Source organism: Cupressus sempervirens, chromosome 3 (assembly GCF_028749045.1).
Source record: "Cupressus sempervirens isolate cs-2001-9-10 chromosome 3, ASM2874904v1, whole genome shotgun sequence".
NCBI lineage: Eukaryota > Viridiplantae > Streptophyta > Pinopsida > Cupressales > Cupressaceae > Cupressus > Cupressus sempervirens.
Window position 1 is genome coordinate 601,423,355 of NC_143120.1, and position 19,863 is coordinate 601,443,217.

The 19,863-nt window shown below is 31.7% G+C and overlaps 1 pseudogene across 1 annotated transcript in view; it reads right to left on the minus strand.

The window, feature by feature from the left end:
- Nucleotides 1-245: 245 nt before the first annotated feature.
- Nucleotides 246-19,863, minus strand: part of LOC149568108 (oligopeptide transporter 4-like) — a 29,023-nt pseudogene continuing 9,405 nt past the window's right edge. The window contains exon 7 of the transcript XR_016361657.1: nucleotides 246-862. The product of XR_016361657.1 is annotated as an oligopeptide transporter 4-like (transcript). The remainder of the gene's footprint in view (nucleotides 863-19,863) is intronic.

The window sequence follows — 19,863 nt, forward strand, 5'->3', positions numbered from 1 at the left end:
AAGATAAATATACAACTTCACTATTATTAAATGTAATATTGCTCTCACTAAACTAGCAAAGCACGTGTACAACTATGGCATCAAAATGTTACTTAATTATATCAGCCAAAATGATGACCCAAAGAAGATCCCTACACATCATTTTAACACTCTAATGGTTGGAAATTGCATGGAAATTCCAAACATGATACATTTTGAAAGAAAGGAAAGAATGATTTATTGCTTTTAATGAATTATATGAAATATTATAATATAGGACATCCATCAAAGATGATGTTCTTAGTAGTAGGACAGGTGGCCAAAGGGCAGTGTTTGCCATTGGTGCCCCACCAGTCTACACTTTTATTTTCAAGACCCACTGCAAAATACAACAATACTGCCATGAATGCTACTCCTGCATCTAAGGCCCCTGATAGAACATAGTTATAACGTTGCCACCACACCTTTCTATAGTGAAAGATAAAGAAATTGAAGATGGTTCCCATAGTGATCCATGATGTAAAATTTACGCTAGTTGCTAAAGGCATCCAAGCTATTGATCCCAACAACACTGATATGTTGATCAAAGGAATCCATGCCACAATTGGGAAGGCTTTATGAAATAACCAAACTATTATGGGAGTAACTAATCCCCCTAAAAAGAACCAGTTTAAATGTGGATAAATTCCAAGTGTGCCAAATATTCTTTTGGGATCTACTAGACCCCATATGACTGAAGCATCAAAAAATACTCTATCACCTAGACATGTCCAAGGGCTATTTGGGGGTAAAAGAGACTCTTGACATATGTTTTCTATAGAGTTTAGCAACCACCATGCCACGCCCAAATTGATTGTTCCAGCTACTATTGTGCCAATGAGTTCTATTTTGACAAACAAAAGTATTAGGATGTCATCACCATTATGAAATAGTTACTTAGATTGATGTCTTTTTATTTCATAAATTTAAAATAACTTTTGAAGATTGATTTCATATTATCATATTAGTAGACGAGTGAAAATAATAGAAGATAAAGACTCAACAATCATCTATATATGTGTTGTGTATGAAAGGATCTTTAGTTTTTAACTATTTATAAACACTAATTCCCAAGTTAAAAATTAGTCTCTATTGTGTTTAACTTACAAGGAAAAGAATATGGGAAAAATGCATTTTAACTCACAAGCTTATATTAAAATATATGTACTACAATTATTTATTTGTTAATTGTCAAAGACAAAACTTTGTTCAACTCATTTTAAAAGGGGCAATGAAATTTCTCTAACCCTCATTTATCTATGATTTGAAGCATTTCTTTGAAAAGTCCTTCCACCGCATATGAAGCAATATGAGTGACAAAGCCCATGAGTGAAAAAGAAAACCACAACGTTGCTGACTGTGAGCTCTGAAATTTTTCTTAGGCTAAAATTAAGTATCGAGAAAAACATTATGATCCTCATTATTAGCTGATAGTTCAACAAAACCTGTCTATTCATGAAAAACAAATAGTTGTATTTGGAAACTACTCATCAAGCAATAAATGAAAATCTTATCTAAATCTCTAACACCGACCATATCAATTCATTTAATTTATTTTGATAGATTCTACACGATAGGGAGCTAGGGTTTGGCTTGGGGGTAAGTGCAAGAAGTTGGGTCTCACTTTTGGGCAAAAAGTGGAAGTGTTTTTCTTATTTATGAAATTTCTTGTCAATTGATGTCAAAATTTAAGGCATTTAGAGATTGAATATAAAAAAACTTCAAAAATAAATTTTTTTATATTCAGAATCTAGTTTTTGAATATATAATTTATTTGTATACTCATAAGATAGATTTTGCTTTTGGTATGGATCTTTAAAAACCAGTTTTTCAAAATGCCTATTTCAGGACCATACCACACTCGTGTACGGACACCATAATTTGACACAAATAAATGAATTTTCATAAATCCTTTTAAAGGGAGTTACCTAATACACCGAAGATTGATGAAAATATTTTTTCTTAATTTTTTATTGAATAATTTATTTTTTATTAATTATTAATTGGCTATAAAGGTAAATTTTAAAACCTCTCGACACCATAATTTGATCAAAATTTCACTTTTTTCAAAAATTCTTTTTTTGAACATCAAAATAATTGTATGTAGATTGATGAAATATAAATTAATTTAAGAAGAATTATAAACTAAAAAATTTATTAAAGTTTTAGTGAACTTCACTATTTTACATTTAGGTACCACCTTTCATTAAAAAATAATGCAAAAATAGTAAATAAAATCATAACACTATAAAATTTATATTTCTAGAATCAGGATAGTGAGAGCTCTAATGAGTTTTTGTTTCATAAAAAAATTTGATCGGGAAGACCCTCTAAAAATTATGGCAAGGCGTGAATTTGTTAGTTTCATGCCTTAGCCAAATCTTGAGAGGTCAAGGCATAGGCTTGGTCTCACCAAGCCTATCCCAAACCAAAATCTAAGGTAGGAGAAAAAAATCCCGCCCAATGTTGTAAGAAACAGGTACCCGTTATTTAAATTCAAAAAAGGGTACCCGTTTTGAAAAAGTCAAATCGGCATGTAAAATCCCCCAAAAAAAATAAATTTTTAAATTTTTAGAAACGGGTACCCATTTTTTACTTTTAAAAAATGGGTACCCATTTCTAAAAAAATAATTTTTTTATGTTTTCAAAAATGGGTACCTGATTTTTTTTAAAACAGGTGCCCATTTTTTAAATTTCGGATTGGGCACTCGAGCCTAAAATGGGTACCCGTTTCTAAAAGAGTATGATCTCAATCCGTGGACTTCCATGGAATTGAGACCCAACTCCTTGCTTCTACCCTTGGAACATTTGATACGGCGAAGGACGCAATAGTTGTATATGACCGCGTTGCTTATTGGATGAGAGGCTCTAAGGTGTTGCTTAACTTTCTGCTTCAAATTGACACAACATTAAATGCTACGGTTTGCGATAAAACTATTAAACGGTAGGGCTTGAAAAATGATGCGAGCGAAAAGAGGGCGTGGGAAACAACGAGCTTGGATGGGGACAAGAGATAGGTTAAAGTAAAATCTAAGAGTTTAACCCAATCTCGTAAGCCTTACCTTCAAGCACGAAAGAAGTTTTTGGTAAAGATAAAAAGTGATTTATAAATAAAATATTAGATTTGGTGTCAAATGATGGTCTTAGTTGTTGAGCTATTAGGAAGAAGAAGAGAAACTTTAAGTGGAAATTAGAGAAGCATCAGTAGTTATGGTTAATATTAAGAAAGATCATTTGTATTTCAGCTCAAAATACATGGTGAAGGCTTGATTAGATGCTCAAAGGGCTTGTTGATCAAGTATCTAATGTGAGTTTATATTTTCTTCAATTTTAGAATATATATTACTATTAGTATTGTAAGTTATATCATATAATGTATAGAATAATAATATTTCTCTCTTTTTCTAATGGAGAATTTTGAATGTAATGCCCAATTTGGGATGTGGTAGTTGTTAACTATGATTAGTGGCACTGAAAATATGATAGATGTTAGGAGAGTATATGGATCTTTTTCTGTCATGGTTTGACCCAGGTTTGTCGTTAGAAGAGGATTTAAGGAGTAACAGTGACGTTCCTAATCAAATCTCCATGTAAAAGGCCTTTGAGTGGAGGGCCAGGGGCTTTTCAAATGGTCTTACCAATGCTATTGATATTATTTTAGGGGAGATAAGGAGAAGAAAGAATGGAAATTGTATGTGAACTCTAGCCTTGGAAGAGGCATGTTTCTTGTATGTTCTACATTTTCCATCTCCTACATGGTAGTCCACCTTCACCCCTTTGTCAAATCACTAAAATAGAGCCAAAAACCACCAAAACAAAGCAATTTGACCCCTCATATATTGTAAAACAACAAAACTTATTTTTGAATGTGAATAAATAATCCCTTTATTATCTTAAATAAATAACTAAATAGATACTAAAACATATACTAGGTAAAACCACCAAACTCTAGATATATGGTCAATGGTAATCCTTCCTAATCACAACACTGAAAGATGAATTGTGGAGTTACTTGGCTGAAAAGGACAAGGTCACAAAATAGCTCTGGTATTCATACTTGTCCCTAGTTCCTATTCCAGCTATGTGTGACTGGATTTAGTGGTTGGGTCTTGTTATACACAATATCACTATTATTATTATTTTTTAGAAAATATGTAAATGTATAAGATCTTTAAAACAATTGCAGACAATTTTAGTGGGTTGATTCAGAGTAGTCACATATCCCTATATAATATGTCAGTGACTAATAAGGTAGTGTATTTCAATTACTGTGTTTATGAGTTATGGCTCATTATATTTGCATTAGAGAGCTTCTTTTGTTAATATGAATGCAATATTGTCAAATGGTAATTTAAGGAATTTAATGTTTCCTCACATGGACATGATGAAGCTGGAATGGGATAGTAAAGGTAACTAAAGTCTCAAGTACTGGAGAAATTGCCAAGTCTGTGGAGAGTTTTGACGAGCATGATTAGATTCCCTAAAAGTTGGTAGGCTTATTTGCCAAGGTCTTCATTGCATCCATTTTTCTTCCCTACCAATTAGTCTCACCCATGAGACATTGTATCTTGATACACAACTGATACATTTATTTGTAGACTCTGATACTGTTGTAACATTGAGTGCAATTTTTTTAGAAGCTACGAGAAATGATTGGTGCTAGTTTTTGTTTTTTTTTTATTTGGAAGAGGGGATTTAAAGGAACACTCTTCTCAAGATTCCATGTCCTTAAGCAATCGCAAATTAGGACATCGAAGGATTTCTGCAACCTCCCATGAACCACCATTTTCAAGATAGTCAAACCAAATATTGTATTGTTGTTTAGTTCCTAAGCTTTCTTCCTTGGAAATTTTTAATCACCTCAGAAATTATAATTTTCCCTTCATCATCTAGTGGAGGTAGTTCTGTTGAAGGAATAATTTGACTTCTTAATGCCCTTTTAAACAAGAGATGTGAAATAAGGTATGTGTCTAACTATTCTTGGGCAATTCTATTTTGTGTGCAATTTCCTCAATCTTCATTTAATTTTGAGTAATGACGCAGCCAAAAAATTTACAAGATAGATCTCAGATCTAAGTCAAGAGACATGAAATATGTGATGTGCCTGATTATTATTTGGCAATTCTAGTTCATGTGCAATCTCCTCAATTCTTCACTTGATTTTGTATAATGACCTAGTTGAAATTCTCAGACGATAAATTTTAGATTTGAGTATCTATAACCAGATCTTGCTAGCCTAAAATTTTCTTTTTGATTTTCTCATCACATTGAAAATCCAGTCTTTAACAAATGGAGCCAGTATGAGAGCATTGTCTATTCCTATCATACGTTATACATGCAAATGAACTGGTAACAAGTAATATCCAGCTATTATAGCATTGCAAGTGCTGAGATTTCATTTAGGCATTTTATTTATGATAATGTCTTTAAAGGTCCTAATACCTTTATTAACCCAACTATTAGCTGAACACCCCTGAATTCTGTACCACAGAGCTTGTCTTTAGGATCAATGAGGCCACTGTTTTCTATATGCACCTTCACTTTTTCACATTCCTTCCAAATAGACCTATACACAGTAGAATCTGTAGGTTTGACTGGAAATTTCCCTAGTGTAAAACCACAAACTAATATTGTAATAAGAAGCCTTAACTCGATGGTCATGCTTATATAATAAGTTATAACATGTTGAAGACTAGGGATTCCTCATCTCTAAAAATATTCTGATATGGTGACGTTCGTTATCCTTAACAAAAAGAACTAAGGTGAACTTTACTACTATTTACAACAGTTTTGTGGTGATACAGAGAAATTGCCATGATGATGACCTTCATAGCCAATAACCATTTCTATGTTAGATGGTACACCCTCTAGCTTCTCAGTTGTTGGAATATGCATGTTCAAAACTTATCCAACTAAAATAGGAAAGAAGAATAAACCAAATAACTTTAGTTAAAGTTTCCATGTTCTTCAACAGTTGGAATCTATGAATTTGCCCAACTTTTTTGACATTTAAGAAGAGGCTTGATTCTTGGGGGTTGTTTTCAAATGACTAAATGAATGCGTTGTCGGGGCTGGAAGATAAAAAAGTAGAGATTTTCAAGAATGGATATGCTTTGGAGAAGTTGTGCAAATGAAGAGAAATGTTGGTATTTACCAAAAATGACAGAAAATTTTTCTTCAGTCAATGTTTTGGGTCGTTTTTATTTGATGTATTTTGTTTTAAGTTGGTCAAATAAGCCATAAACCGATTAAGTTAATTTTATTGAAGAAATAAATGGTTTTGCAAAACCAAAAACTGTTAAACTTTTATTTTCCTGGCTGCACAAATCCATAATCATAGGATTAAGTTAATCCAATAAGGCATAAACATATTACTTTATTTTATTTTTATTAAAAGTTGATTAAATTGATTTTATTAAAGAGATAAATGGTTTTGAAATAAGTTTTTTTTTTTAATTAAAAGTGATTTAAATTAATTATATTGAAAAGATAAATGATTTTATAAATTATTATTCTTTCTCTTTGTTGCATTACACGTATCCAGTAAAAACAAACAAAATTGCAACTTTATACAAGAAAGGCGAATCCAATACCTAGTGGCACATTATCATAGTAGCTTTCCCTCTTCTTTTAATTATTTGGAAGTTGTCTCTCTTTTATTTTTAATTTGTGTTTTCTCGAGAGTTTTTCTCCGTTCTATTTTCCTTTTAAAGTTGTCTTGGAATGTTTCTTTTAATCTTTATAAAATGTTTGTTACACTTTATCTAAAGTTCTTTTGTACTATTTATTTTCAAGGTCATAGTTTTTAAACTAATTTGAAATTAGAATTTAAATAATAAATTGAATACTTTTTTTATAACAATCTAATTTTATAATAATTTTAAATATATATTATAGTTTAGTAATTAGAAATATATAGGTTAAAGGAAAAATAAGCATGTAGAAATTTTTAATTTAATTCAAATAAATTTTATATCATTAAAAAAAAGTATTACAAATTTTAATTTTAATTTTAATTTTGGTATTATCATACAAAATAGTTAAAAATTCAATTAAAAAGGATTGACCAAATTTGTTTATGGCATGGTTGGAATTCAATATTTAGTTTAAATGTTGAATTCACCAAAACAATATAGTAAATCTATTATTGTCCATTTAACTCTACCAAAATTTTAAGAAATGATTTAGCATTGATTATAATTATTATTTTTATATTTGTATATTTTAAAATATTAATTTTAATCAAATAGATTTTTAAACAAGCATTTTCTTTTCTCCTAACATATTGGCATGAGATTAAATTTTCTTTTCCTTGTTTCATTTTTTTTAAAATGCTTATTCCCCATTGTCCTTTATGAGATTTAAATAATTTATTGAATGTTTTTCAGTTAGTTGTGCAATGCTGCCCTAACCGCCTCCCCCCCCCCCCATGTTACCAAATGAGTCACCACCACCGATCAATTGGGGAGGTGGTAGATATTGTGTACACACCTAGTTGTAAACCTCTAGAACTACCTCTATATGTGTTTTTTAATTTGAGAATTCCAACGACCCACCTTGGAATCAAGATCACCAAAAGCATTAACCTATATAATACATATATCCCTAGGTAATCTTAGAAAAATACTACTATCCATCTCATTGACACTCACCATACAAAAATCTCAAGGATTCACATTTCAAAAAACAACAATTGATATTGGTTCAAGAGTCAAATCACTAGAAAACCTTGATAGAGGACAACCAATCTCCTTTGATTGATATTTAAGAATGAAAAACAATCCATATACAATTATCAAGGAAAAGGAAGACTCTCACTGTAGTGTGAAAAGGTACAAAATTTTGTACTTTTTGTTAATATATATGACTCTATATCTATTTACTCGTCACTTTTCTTATTGGTTGAATTTATGCATTTCAATATCCTCTTTCCCTAATGAGAAAAGTTGTTGTGGTACAGGTATGGTGAGAAAATGCCCCCTATGCGATGCTGATTGTGTTTTTTTTAAAGCATTTGTACTACCAATTCAAACTTCTACTTCTTGAGATCCATTTGTTCTTGTTCCAAATAAAAATAACTCGTTACCTTGTAATACATACAATATATAAAATATGCAAACTAAAATGTGTCCCAAAGCTTCTACTAATTTTCTTTAAAAATAGTTTACTTTGTGGAAAAAAATATGTACCAATTTAAGTATCTTTATTTTTTTTCCTCTTCTACATTTCTTTTAAAGTTTTATGATGAATGTTATGAATTGAAGAACAATTAAATTTAACTATTTCAAATTAACAACGTTTAATTTATTTATTTGAATGTTAAGTTTCCTTTTATATTAATTAAATGTCTAGCAAAAACAAATATATGTGTGCAATCATCTTATAGGCTTGTAACTTTTTTGACTATCGACGTACCCCTTGCTCCATCGGGTGCAAGTGCTAGTCTTAAATTTATTTTTTTATTTGTATTTCCCACTTTTATCCTACATTTCTATTCAAGTGATCATGCCTATTGCAATGATAACATCAAACTTTTCTACTACCAACTCTACTTTTTATTTCCATCACCAATGCTTTTTATTCAAGCAATCATGCCTATTGCAATGATAACATCAAATTTTACTAGTACCAACTCTACTTTTTATTTCCATCACCACCTCTAGTCTTTCTAAGATTAGCCATCTTACTAACCAAATTAGTTATAACTATGCACTCAACTTATTGCATTTACAAATTCTCAAACTCTTTCAATTGTTGCAGCTTGACAAATTTGACTTACATTTACCGTGTGGGGTTTTAGTTCAAGATTATTATAATGGAAAGTTTCTTGTAGAGTCTTTTTGGATATTCTTGACTATCTTTGTACATGCAATCTATGTTTATATTTATAATTGTTTAAATGTAACATAAACTATATTGTATTTGGTGCAGGCTAATATTATTGCAATTTTATTTGTATTTTTTTTATCAGTCAATTTTACTTGTATTTATCTAATGATTAATCTTTCAATAATTTTCATTTTGATTTTTCATAACGTTTATTTGTAAGATTTTAAAAATTTTAAGTTCTTAAAAATAGGAGCAGATTTTGAAGAAGCGCTGCCAATATTTTAGAATGAAAATGTATACATAAATAAATGAAGAGGTAAAAATATTTTATTATTAAGCTAAAATTTATGAAAGACCCAAATTCCTACATTTTAACTTTGTGGAAATAAATATTTATTTTAGTATGTACACTACAATATTTCATTATATTAGCATTCATACCAAATTGGTAACATATGCTCTTTTTCATCATTCCAATTAGATGAAATGATGCGAATATGGCAAAAACAGCAAATTATCAATTGAAAGACAAATGCCCCAAATCGAGATTCATTGTTTTCCAGTAGAAGACAAGTTCACAGCCTCCTTTAACAACCTGTAACAAATTCGATGCCCTTTCACAGTGAGGTCATGAACAAGGCAATGTCCGGGATGCAAGCAAAAACAAATTTGAAACTTTTTTTCGGCAACACATCAAACAAAACAAGGAGATTCATGACAATCAGATCCACAGAAAAGAAGACGGATGGCAAACTATGCGAAAAAGGAGAAAGAAATCACAATTCTGGCATAGTCAAAATGGAATGGAAGAAAAAATTCAAAAACAAAAAGCCTTTTACAGTAAAACTAAATATGCGCCAGAACTTGAGCTTAACCCTAGCCCCAAATTGAAAGAATTTCCTCAAAAGAAGATGCCCGAAAAGCCATGAATAATTTTTGAGGCCAATTCTATCCCTTTAGGGAGGGCTGATTAAAACATATCTAAACCCAAAAGCCCTTTGGCTCCTTCAAAGCAGAATTATGAGCGCAACCCACGGATTAGAACCCCATTCAAGGAGAAAGCAATCTACATCTCGCTGCATCGAAAGATGGATCAAACTACCAATAAGAAAAAAGTGGAAAGACATTCAAAGCCAAGTGACATTGAAAAAAATAGAAAAGGTGAAGAAATTATCATCAGCGACCCTTATAGTGAAAGGAAATGGAAGGACTGTGAAGATAAGGGTATCTATATGTATTGGAATGGTCAATCAAGGAAGAGATCTAGGCTGGTGTGCATTATCTCAAAGATTTGGGGCAACAAGGTAAGTAGCCTCAACTCGTTTGCTGAAATTTTTTGGTTTATTCTATGTCAAAATGCACAGAATAAAGAGGAAATTCTAAAATCAGATTATGTTTCTATAAGGGCCATCATATTAAATTTCTAGCTTGGCAACCAAACTTCAATAAAAATCATATTAGAAATACATAAACTATAAAACGGAAGGAGAGCATAGAAATTCCATCAGAACTAATTGAAGAAACGACCATTAAAAAAATTGGTAATTCTTTAGGAACAGTAATAGGTTTTGAAGACAATTTAAGTAGAACTAATAAAATTAGGGTTTTGGTTAAAACAAATCAAAACCATTCTATCAGCAGAAAGATCATTACAAATAGATCTATTTATAATCTAACCTTTAAAGAATACGTAGGAGACATTAACAAAATTATAGATCGAAACCTATCAAAATCATATATATAAAATAACATCACAGACCACATAATCTTAAAAAAGAGGACAAGCAAAAAAGCAGTAAGGAAGAGGCAATCATAGAGACAAAAAGCTCTAGAGAAAGTCTGATGGAAGAAAAAGTAGCAAGTATTACTGAGAAAAGTATACCAGAAAGCAGGGAAGAATCAATGGACATCGGAAAGGTTACAAAGAGAATGACAAAATTTGACTAGAAGGATAACATCAGCTATCAGCACTCATTAAATAAATTCAAAAATTATATGGACTGTCAGTTGGAAAAGGAGGCCATTGAGGAAATGGACTTGAACATTATTAAATTAAATAAGCTTCTGCATGAAGCCCTCCTGATTCAAAATGACCTAATAGATCAGAGTCTGTTAGTGAAAGAAATACACAGGGAACATAAAGGGAAGAGAATTAAAATCAAAAAAACAGGGGAGACATCACAAAATTCAATATTCAAATAGAGGATTAGAGGCATGAGAAAGAAATGGATCTCATTAAGCAAGAGGAACAAAGAACATAAAAGAGAGAGGAGCAAAGCACAGAAGTCTTACAAGAAGTAGTCTCTCAAAAGGAAAACCTAGAGCAAGAAGTGATCATCCCATCAGCAGACTCCACTCAGTGGAGCAACATAACAATCAGGAGAAAATGGAAAAAGAAAAGCTACAAATTTTGGAAAACCCCTACTAATGGATAGGATATGTTTGCATTAGATTCAAAAAATATTGATTCTTCTCTAAGAGAGCCACCTTACTCCTTAAATATAGACGAAATCTAGTGGGATATGACAATGAGCAGTCCTAGCAAAGAAAATAGAAACAAAGAGGTCAAAGATTCAAGGCCTATCTAGACCATTAATGATAAGAATCAGCAGATCGGCAAATTATTAATCAAAGAAATCATCTCAGAAGAAAACCAAGAAGGTGAGGATTCAACTATTGCAGAAAAGGTAATAAAAGAGCAAAATCTTGAAAGAAAAATATAGCAGTGAATCAGGAAGGAATGAAGACTCCAATATGTGGAAAATCAAAGCAGAAAAGGGAAAGGAAATCACTAAAAGAACTTAGAGAGGCCGCTGGACAAGTCAAGGATCAAACTAAGATTCTCGATATACTAAACAATGGGAAGGGGAAGTTCCTTCCCAAGGAGCAATGACAATAACAACTTGGAATGCTAGGGGTCTTATTGCCCCTAGCAAAAAATGCTTGCTAAAGTGTAACCTCACCTTATTTAATTTTGATCTTACATTATTACAAGAAACTAAACTTAATAAAGAAGGAATAAAGTTGAGTATAAATTGGGAAAATGGAAATTTGAACTCCAGCATTCACAAGGAGCATTAGGAGGACTGGGAATCATATGGAACCCTCGGCAAATCAGTACAAAATTACTCTCCTCCCAAACAAACTAGATGGGAGTAAGAATCATCAGCACAAAATCTAACCTCCAAATAGTCATTGTAAATGTTTATGGGCCTTCACCATCAGCAAATAAGCTAGCACTCTGGGAAGAAATCAGTGCATTCATCAACTCAACACCCCAAGAAACAATCATTATAGGAGGAGATTTCAATGCAATTTTAAGTAAAGAAGAAAAAAAGGGAGGGAGTAATCAAGCATGCAAAACTATGGAAGATTTCAAAAAATGGATTCAGAAAGACTCTCTTATGGATATCAAAACTAAGAACAGTATCTATACTTGGAATAACAAAAGGAAAGGATATTGTTATATAGTAGAGTGATTGGACAGATTTCTCCTAAAAGGAGAACTCAGTTTGGACAAGATGGTTAATGTGGAAATTCTCCCTATGGCTGGATCTGACCACTTCCCAGTGAGACTAGAAATCAAAGAGTAGATCAAACCTAGTAGGAATCCCTTCAAATGTGAGAAAATGTGGTTTTAGGATAAAGCATTTATGGATCATATTAGAAAATGGTGGCAGGAGGAACAGTTCGAAGGTTCTAAAATGTATTTCCTTGTCTCAAAATTGAAAGTGTTAAAGAAAAGATCTTAAAATGGAATAATCTACATTTTAAAAATATTTTTAAAGAAAAACTAGAAATTGAAGAAAAAATAAGTAAATTAAATAAAGATATCACAAAAGGAATGAATAATGAATCCTTTCATCTAGAAAAGGAATACCTACTAAAACATGAGGAAATACTAGCTAAAGAAGAAATATTCTGGAGACAAAAATCCAAAGAAAAATGGCTCCTAGAAGGGGACCGCAATACCAATTTTTTTCATAATAGTACTCTTTATAATAGAAATTATATTAACATTTCAAAAATTAAGAATTTAGAGGGGGAGCAAACTGAAAATCCAGTAGAAATAGTTGATATCTTCATCAAAACTTCAGCAATACGCTTAATAATTATGACTCGCCCATTAGAATAGCCCAAGAAGAGATGTTAAAACACATCCCAAAGCTGATTTCAGAAGATGACAATAAATTCCTTACTGAACAATTTACCCTTCAAGAGGTTAAAACATCACTCTTTAGTATGAACCTGGATAAATCACTTGGTCTAGATGGCTTTCAAGCTTTCTTCTTCCAACAATGCTGAGACATTATAGGAGAAGAGTTGTGGAAAGCCGTAGAAGCCACACGTAATGGAGGTTCTATATTAACAGAAATCAATCTCACTTTTCTGATTCTTATCCCCCAAAAAAGCAAAAGTGTAGTGCCAAGGGACTATAGGCCTATTTCGTTATGTAATACTATTTATAAGGTTTTATTAAAAAATTTAGCTAATCATCTCAAAAAATTCCTTCCAAAACTCATCTCAGAAGAACAAACCAGATTTGTCCCTGGCAGATCTATTTTAGATGGCATCTCCATCATATAGGAAACTATTCACTCGGTAATTAAAAATAAGGAAGCTTGTATGTTACTTAAACTAGACATTCAAAAAGCATACGATAAGGTAGATTGGACATTTCTCTGTAAAACCTTAGAGGCCTTTGGCTTCTCTAAACAATGGGTCAACATTATTTTTCAATGTATCTCTACTCCCAAAATTTTGATCCTCATCAACAGCACCCTGGAAGGTTTCTTTAACATATCTAGGGGTATCAGACAAGGAGACCCAATTTCCCCATTTTTGTTCATCATAATGGCAGAGGCATTTGGTAGGGCAATTAAAGAAGCGCAAGTTGAGGGTAAAATTAAAGGGGTGAGAGTTACGAATGAAGTAGAAAACACCACCCACCAACAATTTGTTGATGACACTATTCTTGCTGGAATCAGTACTCTTCAAGAGGCAAATCACATACAACATATCCTAGATACATACAGAAAAGCATCAGGGCAAATGATTAATGCCGAAAAATCAGAAATATTCTTTCTAAATACTGCCGAGGAAGTTGAAGATCAAATTTGTAACAAACTAGGATTCAAAAAAAGCAAGTTACCATTCAAATACCTAGGGATATATCTTGACAAAAGTAATCACACCAATCCAAGTTGGGAACATATTCTCAGGAAAATCGACAACCAAATAGAATCATGGAAAGGAAGATGGTTAACAAAGGCGGGAAGAACAACTAAGATCAAAGTTGTCTTATCGACCATCCCTATTTATCAACTTTCCTTCTCCCATCTCCCCAAAAACATTAACTCTAAACTGGAAAACAAACTTCGCAACTTCTTTTGGAATGGACTGGAGGATAAGAAAAAAGTAACCTTAATCAGTTGGAGTAAAATCTGCAAACCAAAAGAATTTGGTGGATTGGGAATCAAAAATCTAAAATGGCAGAATGAAGCTCGAGGGGCTAAACAAGTATAGAGATTATATCAAGAAAGAGAAAGGAAATGGGCTAAAATCTTATTCAATAAATATCTTAACCCTTTAGACAAAACTTCATTATTCATAATTAAAAACCCCCCTAAAGGCTCTGCAGGTTGGAATTTCCTTATAAACAGTAGAGATCCGATCTCAAAGTACCTTACATGGGGCATAGGGAAAGGAGACGAAGCTTTGTTCTGGGAAGATTCGTGGAACAAATATCCCCCTCTGATTAGTTCAGACTTATCATTAGAAGCAATTTCTCTCCTTAAAACCTTACGAGGGACAAAGGTGAAAGATTACTTAGAGGAATTTGATTCAGACATGAGGAAAAAAATAGAAATGGAAATAGTTACCTGAATGTGGAATTAACCAGTCAAATAAGGAGAAACTGGAAAACATTTTAAAGAGCTAAATTATTATAATTAAAGATAGGGAGGACAAGCTAATTTGGGCAGCATCAGAAGATGGGATTTATAAAGTTAAGGAAGGATATAGAATTATTACAAATTTGCAAAAATGGGAAACTAGCACCCTCCCCATGAATTTATGCTGGGATCTGGTAGGGCTTCCAAAAGCAGGAATGTTCCTTTGGGCAACCATGCAAAAAAGAATATTAACAGCAGATAGCATTAGGAAAATGGGATTTGAACAACCCTCAAGATGTATTTTATGTAAAGAAGCAGAAGAAAATGCAGAACACCTCTTATATGCATGTAAATTTTCTCAGAACTGTTGGAGGTGGCTTCAAAGTAAATTGAACTAGACCTCTCCGTTAGCTAGCAATTGGATAGATCACTTACTAGGCTAGCCTAAAGATGTCTCTAAGAGAATCTATGATAAAGTTTGGAATATCTCCCCAGCAATTGCTTTATGAGAAATTTGGAAAGAACGAAATTGCCGAATTTTTCAAAACTAAAGTCAATCTGATCAAGCTCTTTATGCAAAAATAGAAGTGGCAATTTCATAAGTGATGAATAGTGATCTCAGGAAGAGACCAAGAGAAGAAGGATCCTTCTCTGAATGGGATGCAAAAATCAAAAAACGATGGCTACTGTTAATCAACCCTCCCCTCTATTATAAGAAGAAGAATAATCTAGCCAGACAAACCTGTAAATGGGAACCCCCACTGTCGAGATGGAAGAACCTAAATTTCAATGGGGCATCAAGAGGGAATCCAAGTAAAGCTGGAATTGGATGTATCATAAGGGATAAATTAGGTAATTGGTTAGCAGAAAGATCCAAACCTCTAGATATGGTGTTGAATAATATTGCAGAACTTGAAGCAGTTGAAGAAGGAATAAATCTTTGCATTAAACTCAAAATTAAAAAACTTATGATTGAAGGGGACTCCCAAATTATTATTAATGCTCTCAGGAAGGGAGTAACCCCAAACTGGGTTTTAAACTCCAAATCAGAAGATATCATCAAATCACTTTCTGCATTTGAAGAAGTTAGATTCTTGCATATTTACAAAGAAGGCAACAAGAAGGCCGATGAATTAGCCAATTTGGGAATCGATGGTTATAACACCTTATCATTTAATCATATATTTAATCCTTTGTTGTGATTGAAACAATCATGATCAATTTATATTCCTGCGTGTGATTTGATTTCATACGAATTGGGCAGAATACCCAATATTGAGGAAAATCTAACTTTTGAGAGATTTAACTTTCCATGATGAATTCGAGAGGAACCGTAATAATCATTTGGACGTCATCATCATTATTACGCATCTAGATCTTTCTCCCTCTCCTATTTATTAGTGAAATTCTTGAGACACATTTTCATTTCAACTCTGCCAGTGATTGGTTTCATCTGAGCAATAGGTAGAGGTCTGGTTTAGGTTTTATGGATTCCAACATCAATCTTTTTCATGCCTTTGAAAACTGCACTATGGCTTTTTGTGGGCCGATAAAACAAAAAATATGGAATCGGCTCCTCTGGCCAATAGATGATATGAGTCAAGTTGCAATTAGTCGAGTATTAGGAAAGGGGACATTTAGTTATGAATACTCATGGAGGACTAATAGTGATATTTTAGGGCTTTGGGTAGGTTTCTTAGCTAGGGCTGGAGTGGAAAAATGGGATATTATCAGGCTAACCCATAATATTTTCGATCCATGTTGGTTGGTTGGGCTGGAAATTGCAGTCGCAAACATAGATGCTAGGCTCTGAATCCCTCTCCCTGAGGTTTACATGGAGTTTGAAGTAAATAGTCCGAAAATTGGTAGGAGTCTGAGGTGTCCATGCTTGGTAATTAGGGATAACGTCAAGTTCTTTAGTGAATGGCCGAGAATGGAGTCGAGCATCAACTTCCTGTTAAGGTGGAGGGGAATTGTTGAAGACCCACGCAAGGACTGGCTCACCAACTATCTGAGGGCGTATGATGCCTACATTCATCCAAATGTAGACTTTTCCAACCTGGAGGACGTGGAATTCTATTTTCCTAACTACGAAAAAAATGGCAAGGGAAGATCGACATATGAGTTCCCCCCAGGCTCTAAGGTCTCCACTCTACATGACACTGGGAAAATTATTATGGGTTTTAACAGAACATGATAAATATATGCAATTTGGGTCATTTTGTATGATACTTCAACCCAAAATTTTGGTTCTTGTGCTCTATTATAAGCATGGGTTCCTACTATAGATAGCTTTATCAACTACATTTTCGGTTAAATAGTAACATGCAAGGCATATTTTAATATGATGTCCCTTTCTACATTATCAATGGCATTTTGATACTATATATTTTGATCCATATAATAAAGATAAATGTTCTATAGCTATAATTTAGCCTCAACTTCTGGTTTTGGTTGCAGTCTCTGGATTCTGTTATCATTCGGCTTTACTTGTTAAGCTAAAAACATTTCAATTAGGGCTACTTCCAATTAATTATTTCTCCCGATTTTGAGTAATTTAGGTTTCAATTTTTGCGCACTCACTTAAAATAGTGAACAAGAAACGTGTATACATATTGATCCTCCTTCCGCCATGGCAATTTTATCTTTCTTGCATCTTTCTATTTGTTTTGTTTTCCTTTATCATAGGTTCTGTCTCAATTTGCTCCCCCTGTAATCTTTTTTAATCCGCATAGTTCTTCACTTTTGACACTTTTCATTTTAATAGAAACGTTATGCATTAATCATGGTAAGTAGTACCGATTTTGAAACCTAATTATTTAATATTTTATTTAATCATATTTTTTCACTATCTTTTAGATAACAATTTATTTAAAAATATTTTTTACAATTGAATTCATCAATTTTTTAATTATTTAATTCATTAAAATATCTTTATGAAATGGGCCCTCCTGGTCTTGTGTTAAGGTTTTGATGGATTTCTTTATCCACTAACCCTTAACGCTTTGTTGATTGTGGTGACATGTTTTTAGAGATTTGGTTACCATTCTTTCTTGCACCTTCGAGCCTTTCTAGAAAGATACAGATATTATCTTTTGACTTTTAATGATGTAATAAACTGGGGTATGCCCCTTTTACTTATGTATAATATAAGACTTTGGTCCCGAGTAAGACTGGAGATTTTCTTTCCTCGTTCTTTCCTACAAGTGCCCGTCAGAACGGTGGACAAATTGTACTTTTAATTTAATTTAATAAAAATTAACAATAGCCATGGTCGTTTACCAATCAAAAAAAAAAAATTCATTATATTAAATTTTATAATACTTAATATTATTATATTTGTGAAACAATATTAATATTTTATTATGTAAAAATATCATATGAATAATTTTTTTTTTTGTTAAAATATGTATATTTTATGAATATAAGGACCAAAATTTCTACATTTTAACTTAGTATCCCTCGTGATTATATTTTTAATGAGTAATATTTTATATATATAATATTTTCTTAATTTAAATAAAATATTAATACTGTAAGATATAACTTAGTTACTTATAATAGTAGGATGACATTTATATGATAAATTATAAATAATTCTTAGTTATAAATATTATTTTATAAATATTTAAAATACAATAATATTTTTTAATCTTTCTAAAATCAATTTTTTTTTTAATTTATTAAAAGTGTCATCTAAAAATGTTAAAAATTAATTAAACATTATCAAATTTGTAACTTTACTACTTTATCTAATTAAACTATTATAACTTACCACAATGACACTTTTTCTTATATGTTTTATCATTATCTATTATCTATGTGAGTGGTCTAGTTTGAAACATTTTTATAACCTATTCTACATTTCTCATTATTCTTCTCCTTTAAATAAAAAATCATCATCTTTAGAAGTCATATTCATAATCATTAAATTCAGCAATAGACAAAGATTCACTTTTACCATGATCAAGTGTCACAACAATCTTCAACCAAAAATGTTTTATAGCCAACATCAAGCTACTCTATTATCAAATGAAGCATCCAAAATTCATTATATTCTTTAATCTAGCTAATAAAATAAAGACAGAAAATAACTAAAATAACAAATTGAAAATAATATTTTAATCTAGCTAATAAAATAAAGACAGAAAATAACTAAAATAACAAGTTGAAAATAATATTTTATTTAAGAAACACTTTATAACTATAAATTAATCATGTATCCAAAAAAATGTTAGCAAAATTTTCAAATAGATTCAAAAAATTCTAAAAGAGATTCAAAACAAGTATTTCTGGTTTTCACAAAATAACAAAAGGCAATGCCTTTTAAAGGACTTGTAGCTCTAAAAAATTATAAAAATATATATGTTCTCTACATTTAGCATGTCATTTTGTTGGCATTAATAAAAAAGTTTAAATAATAATTAAAAAAATATCTTTCACACATCTAAAATCGAAAATGGTAATCTAATTTCAATCTATTGATCATACATGTTCTAGGACCAATTGTATTTCTCCTATGTGACTATTGTTCATGGGTTGGTGATTCTGAAATATTGTGTATAAACTTTTTATATAATAACACATAAACTCATATGTCACTTGTACCGATTCCTATATCTGTAGGAGTTGATCACATGGGCTCCAAAGGGTTCATTGTTAATGACTACATCCATAGGAAAAGCAACTTACAAGTTACATACTTGTTACATTATCCACATGTAAACTAGTAGTGAAAGCATGTAGCTAGCTAGTTAGAGGTTGAACTCTAATACAAACAGGGTTATTAGTGTTCTATGCTTCTAAAAGTAGAACATCTAAAGAAGAGGGCATAAAATCACAAATACCTTTCCCATGCTATTGCACCAATTCACGCAACTCAGATTTAGCAGCATCTAATATAGAGGAAACTTTCTACTAGTAGAAAGTGATAAAAGAAAACAGTTTGCAGAGGTCAATATGGATTATAACTGTAAGACCCTTAATAAAACTTGTAATGCTCTTCCTCTAAAAGAAGTTAGTCAATGGAGTGAATTTCCAAAGTACAAGATACCTAGAAATAGACATTTCTTTTTGCAATCTAAAAGTAAGCAAACACACAGCTAAGATCCTTTTATAACAT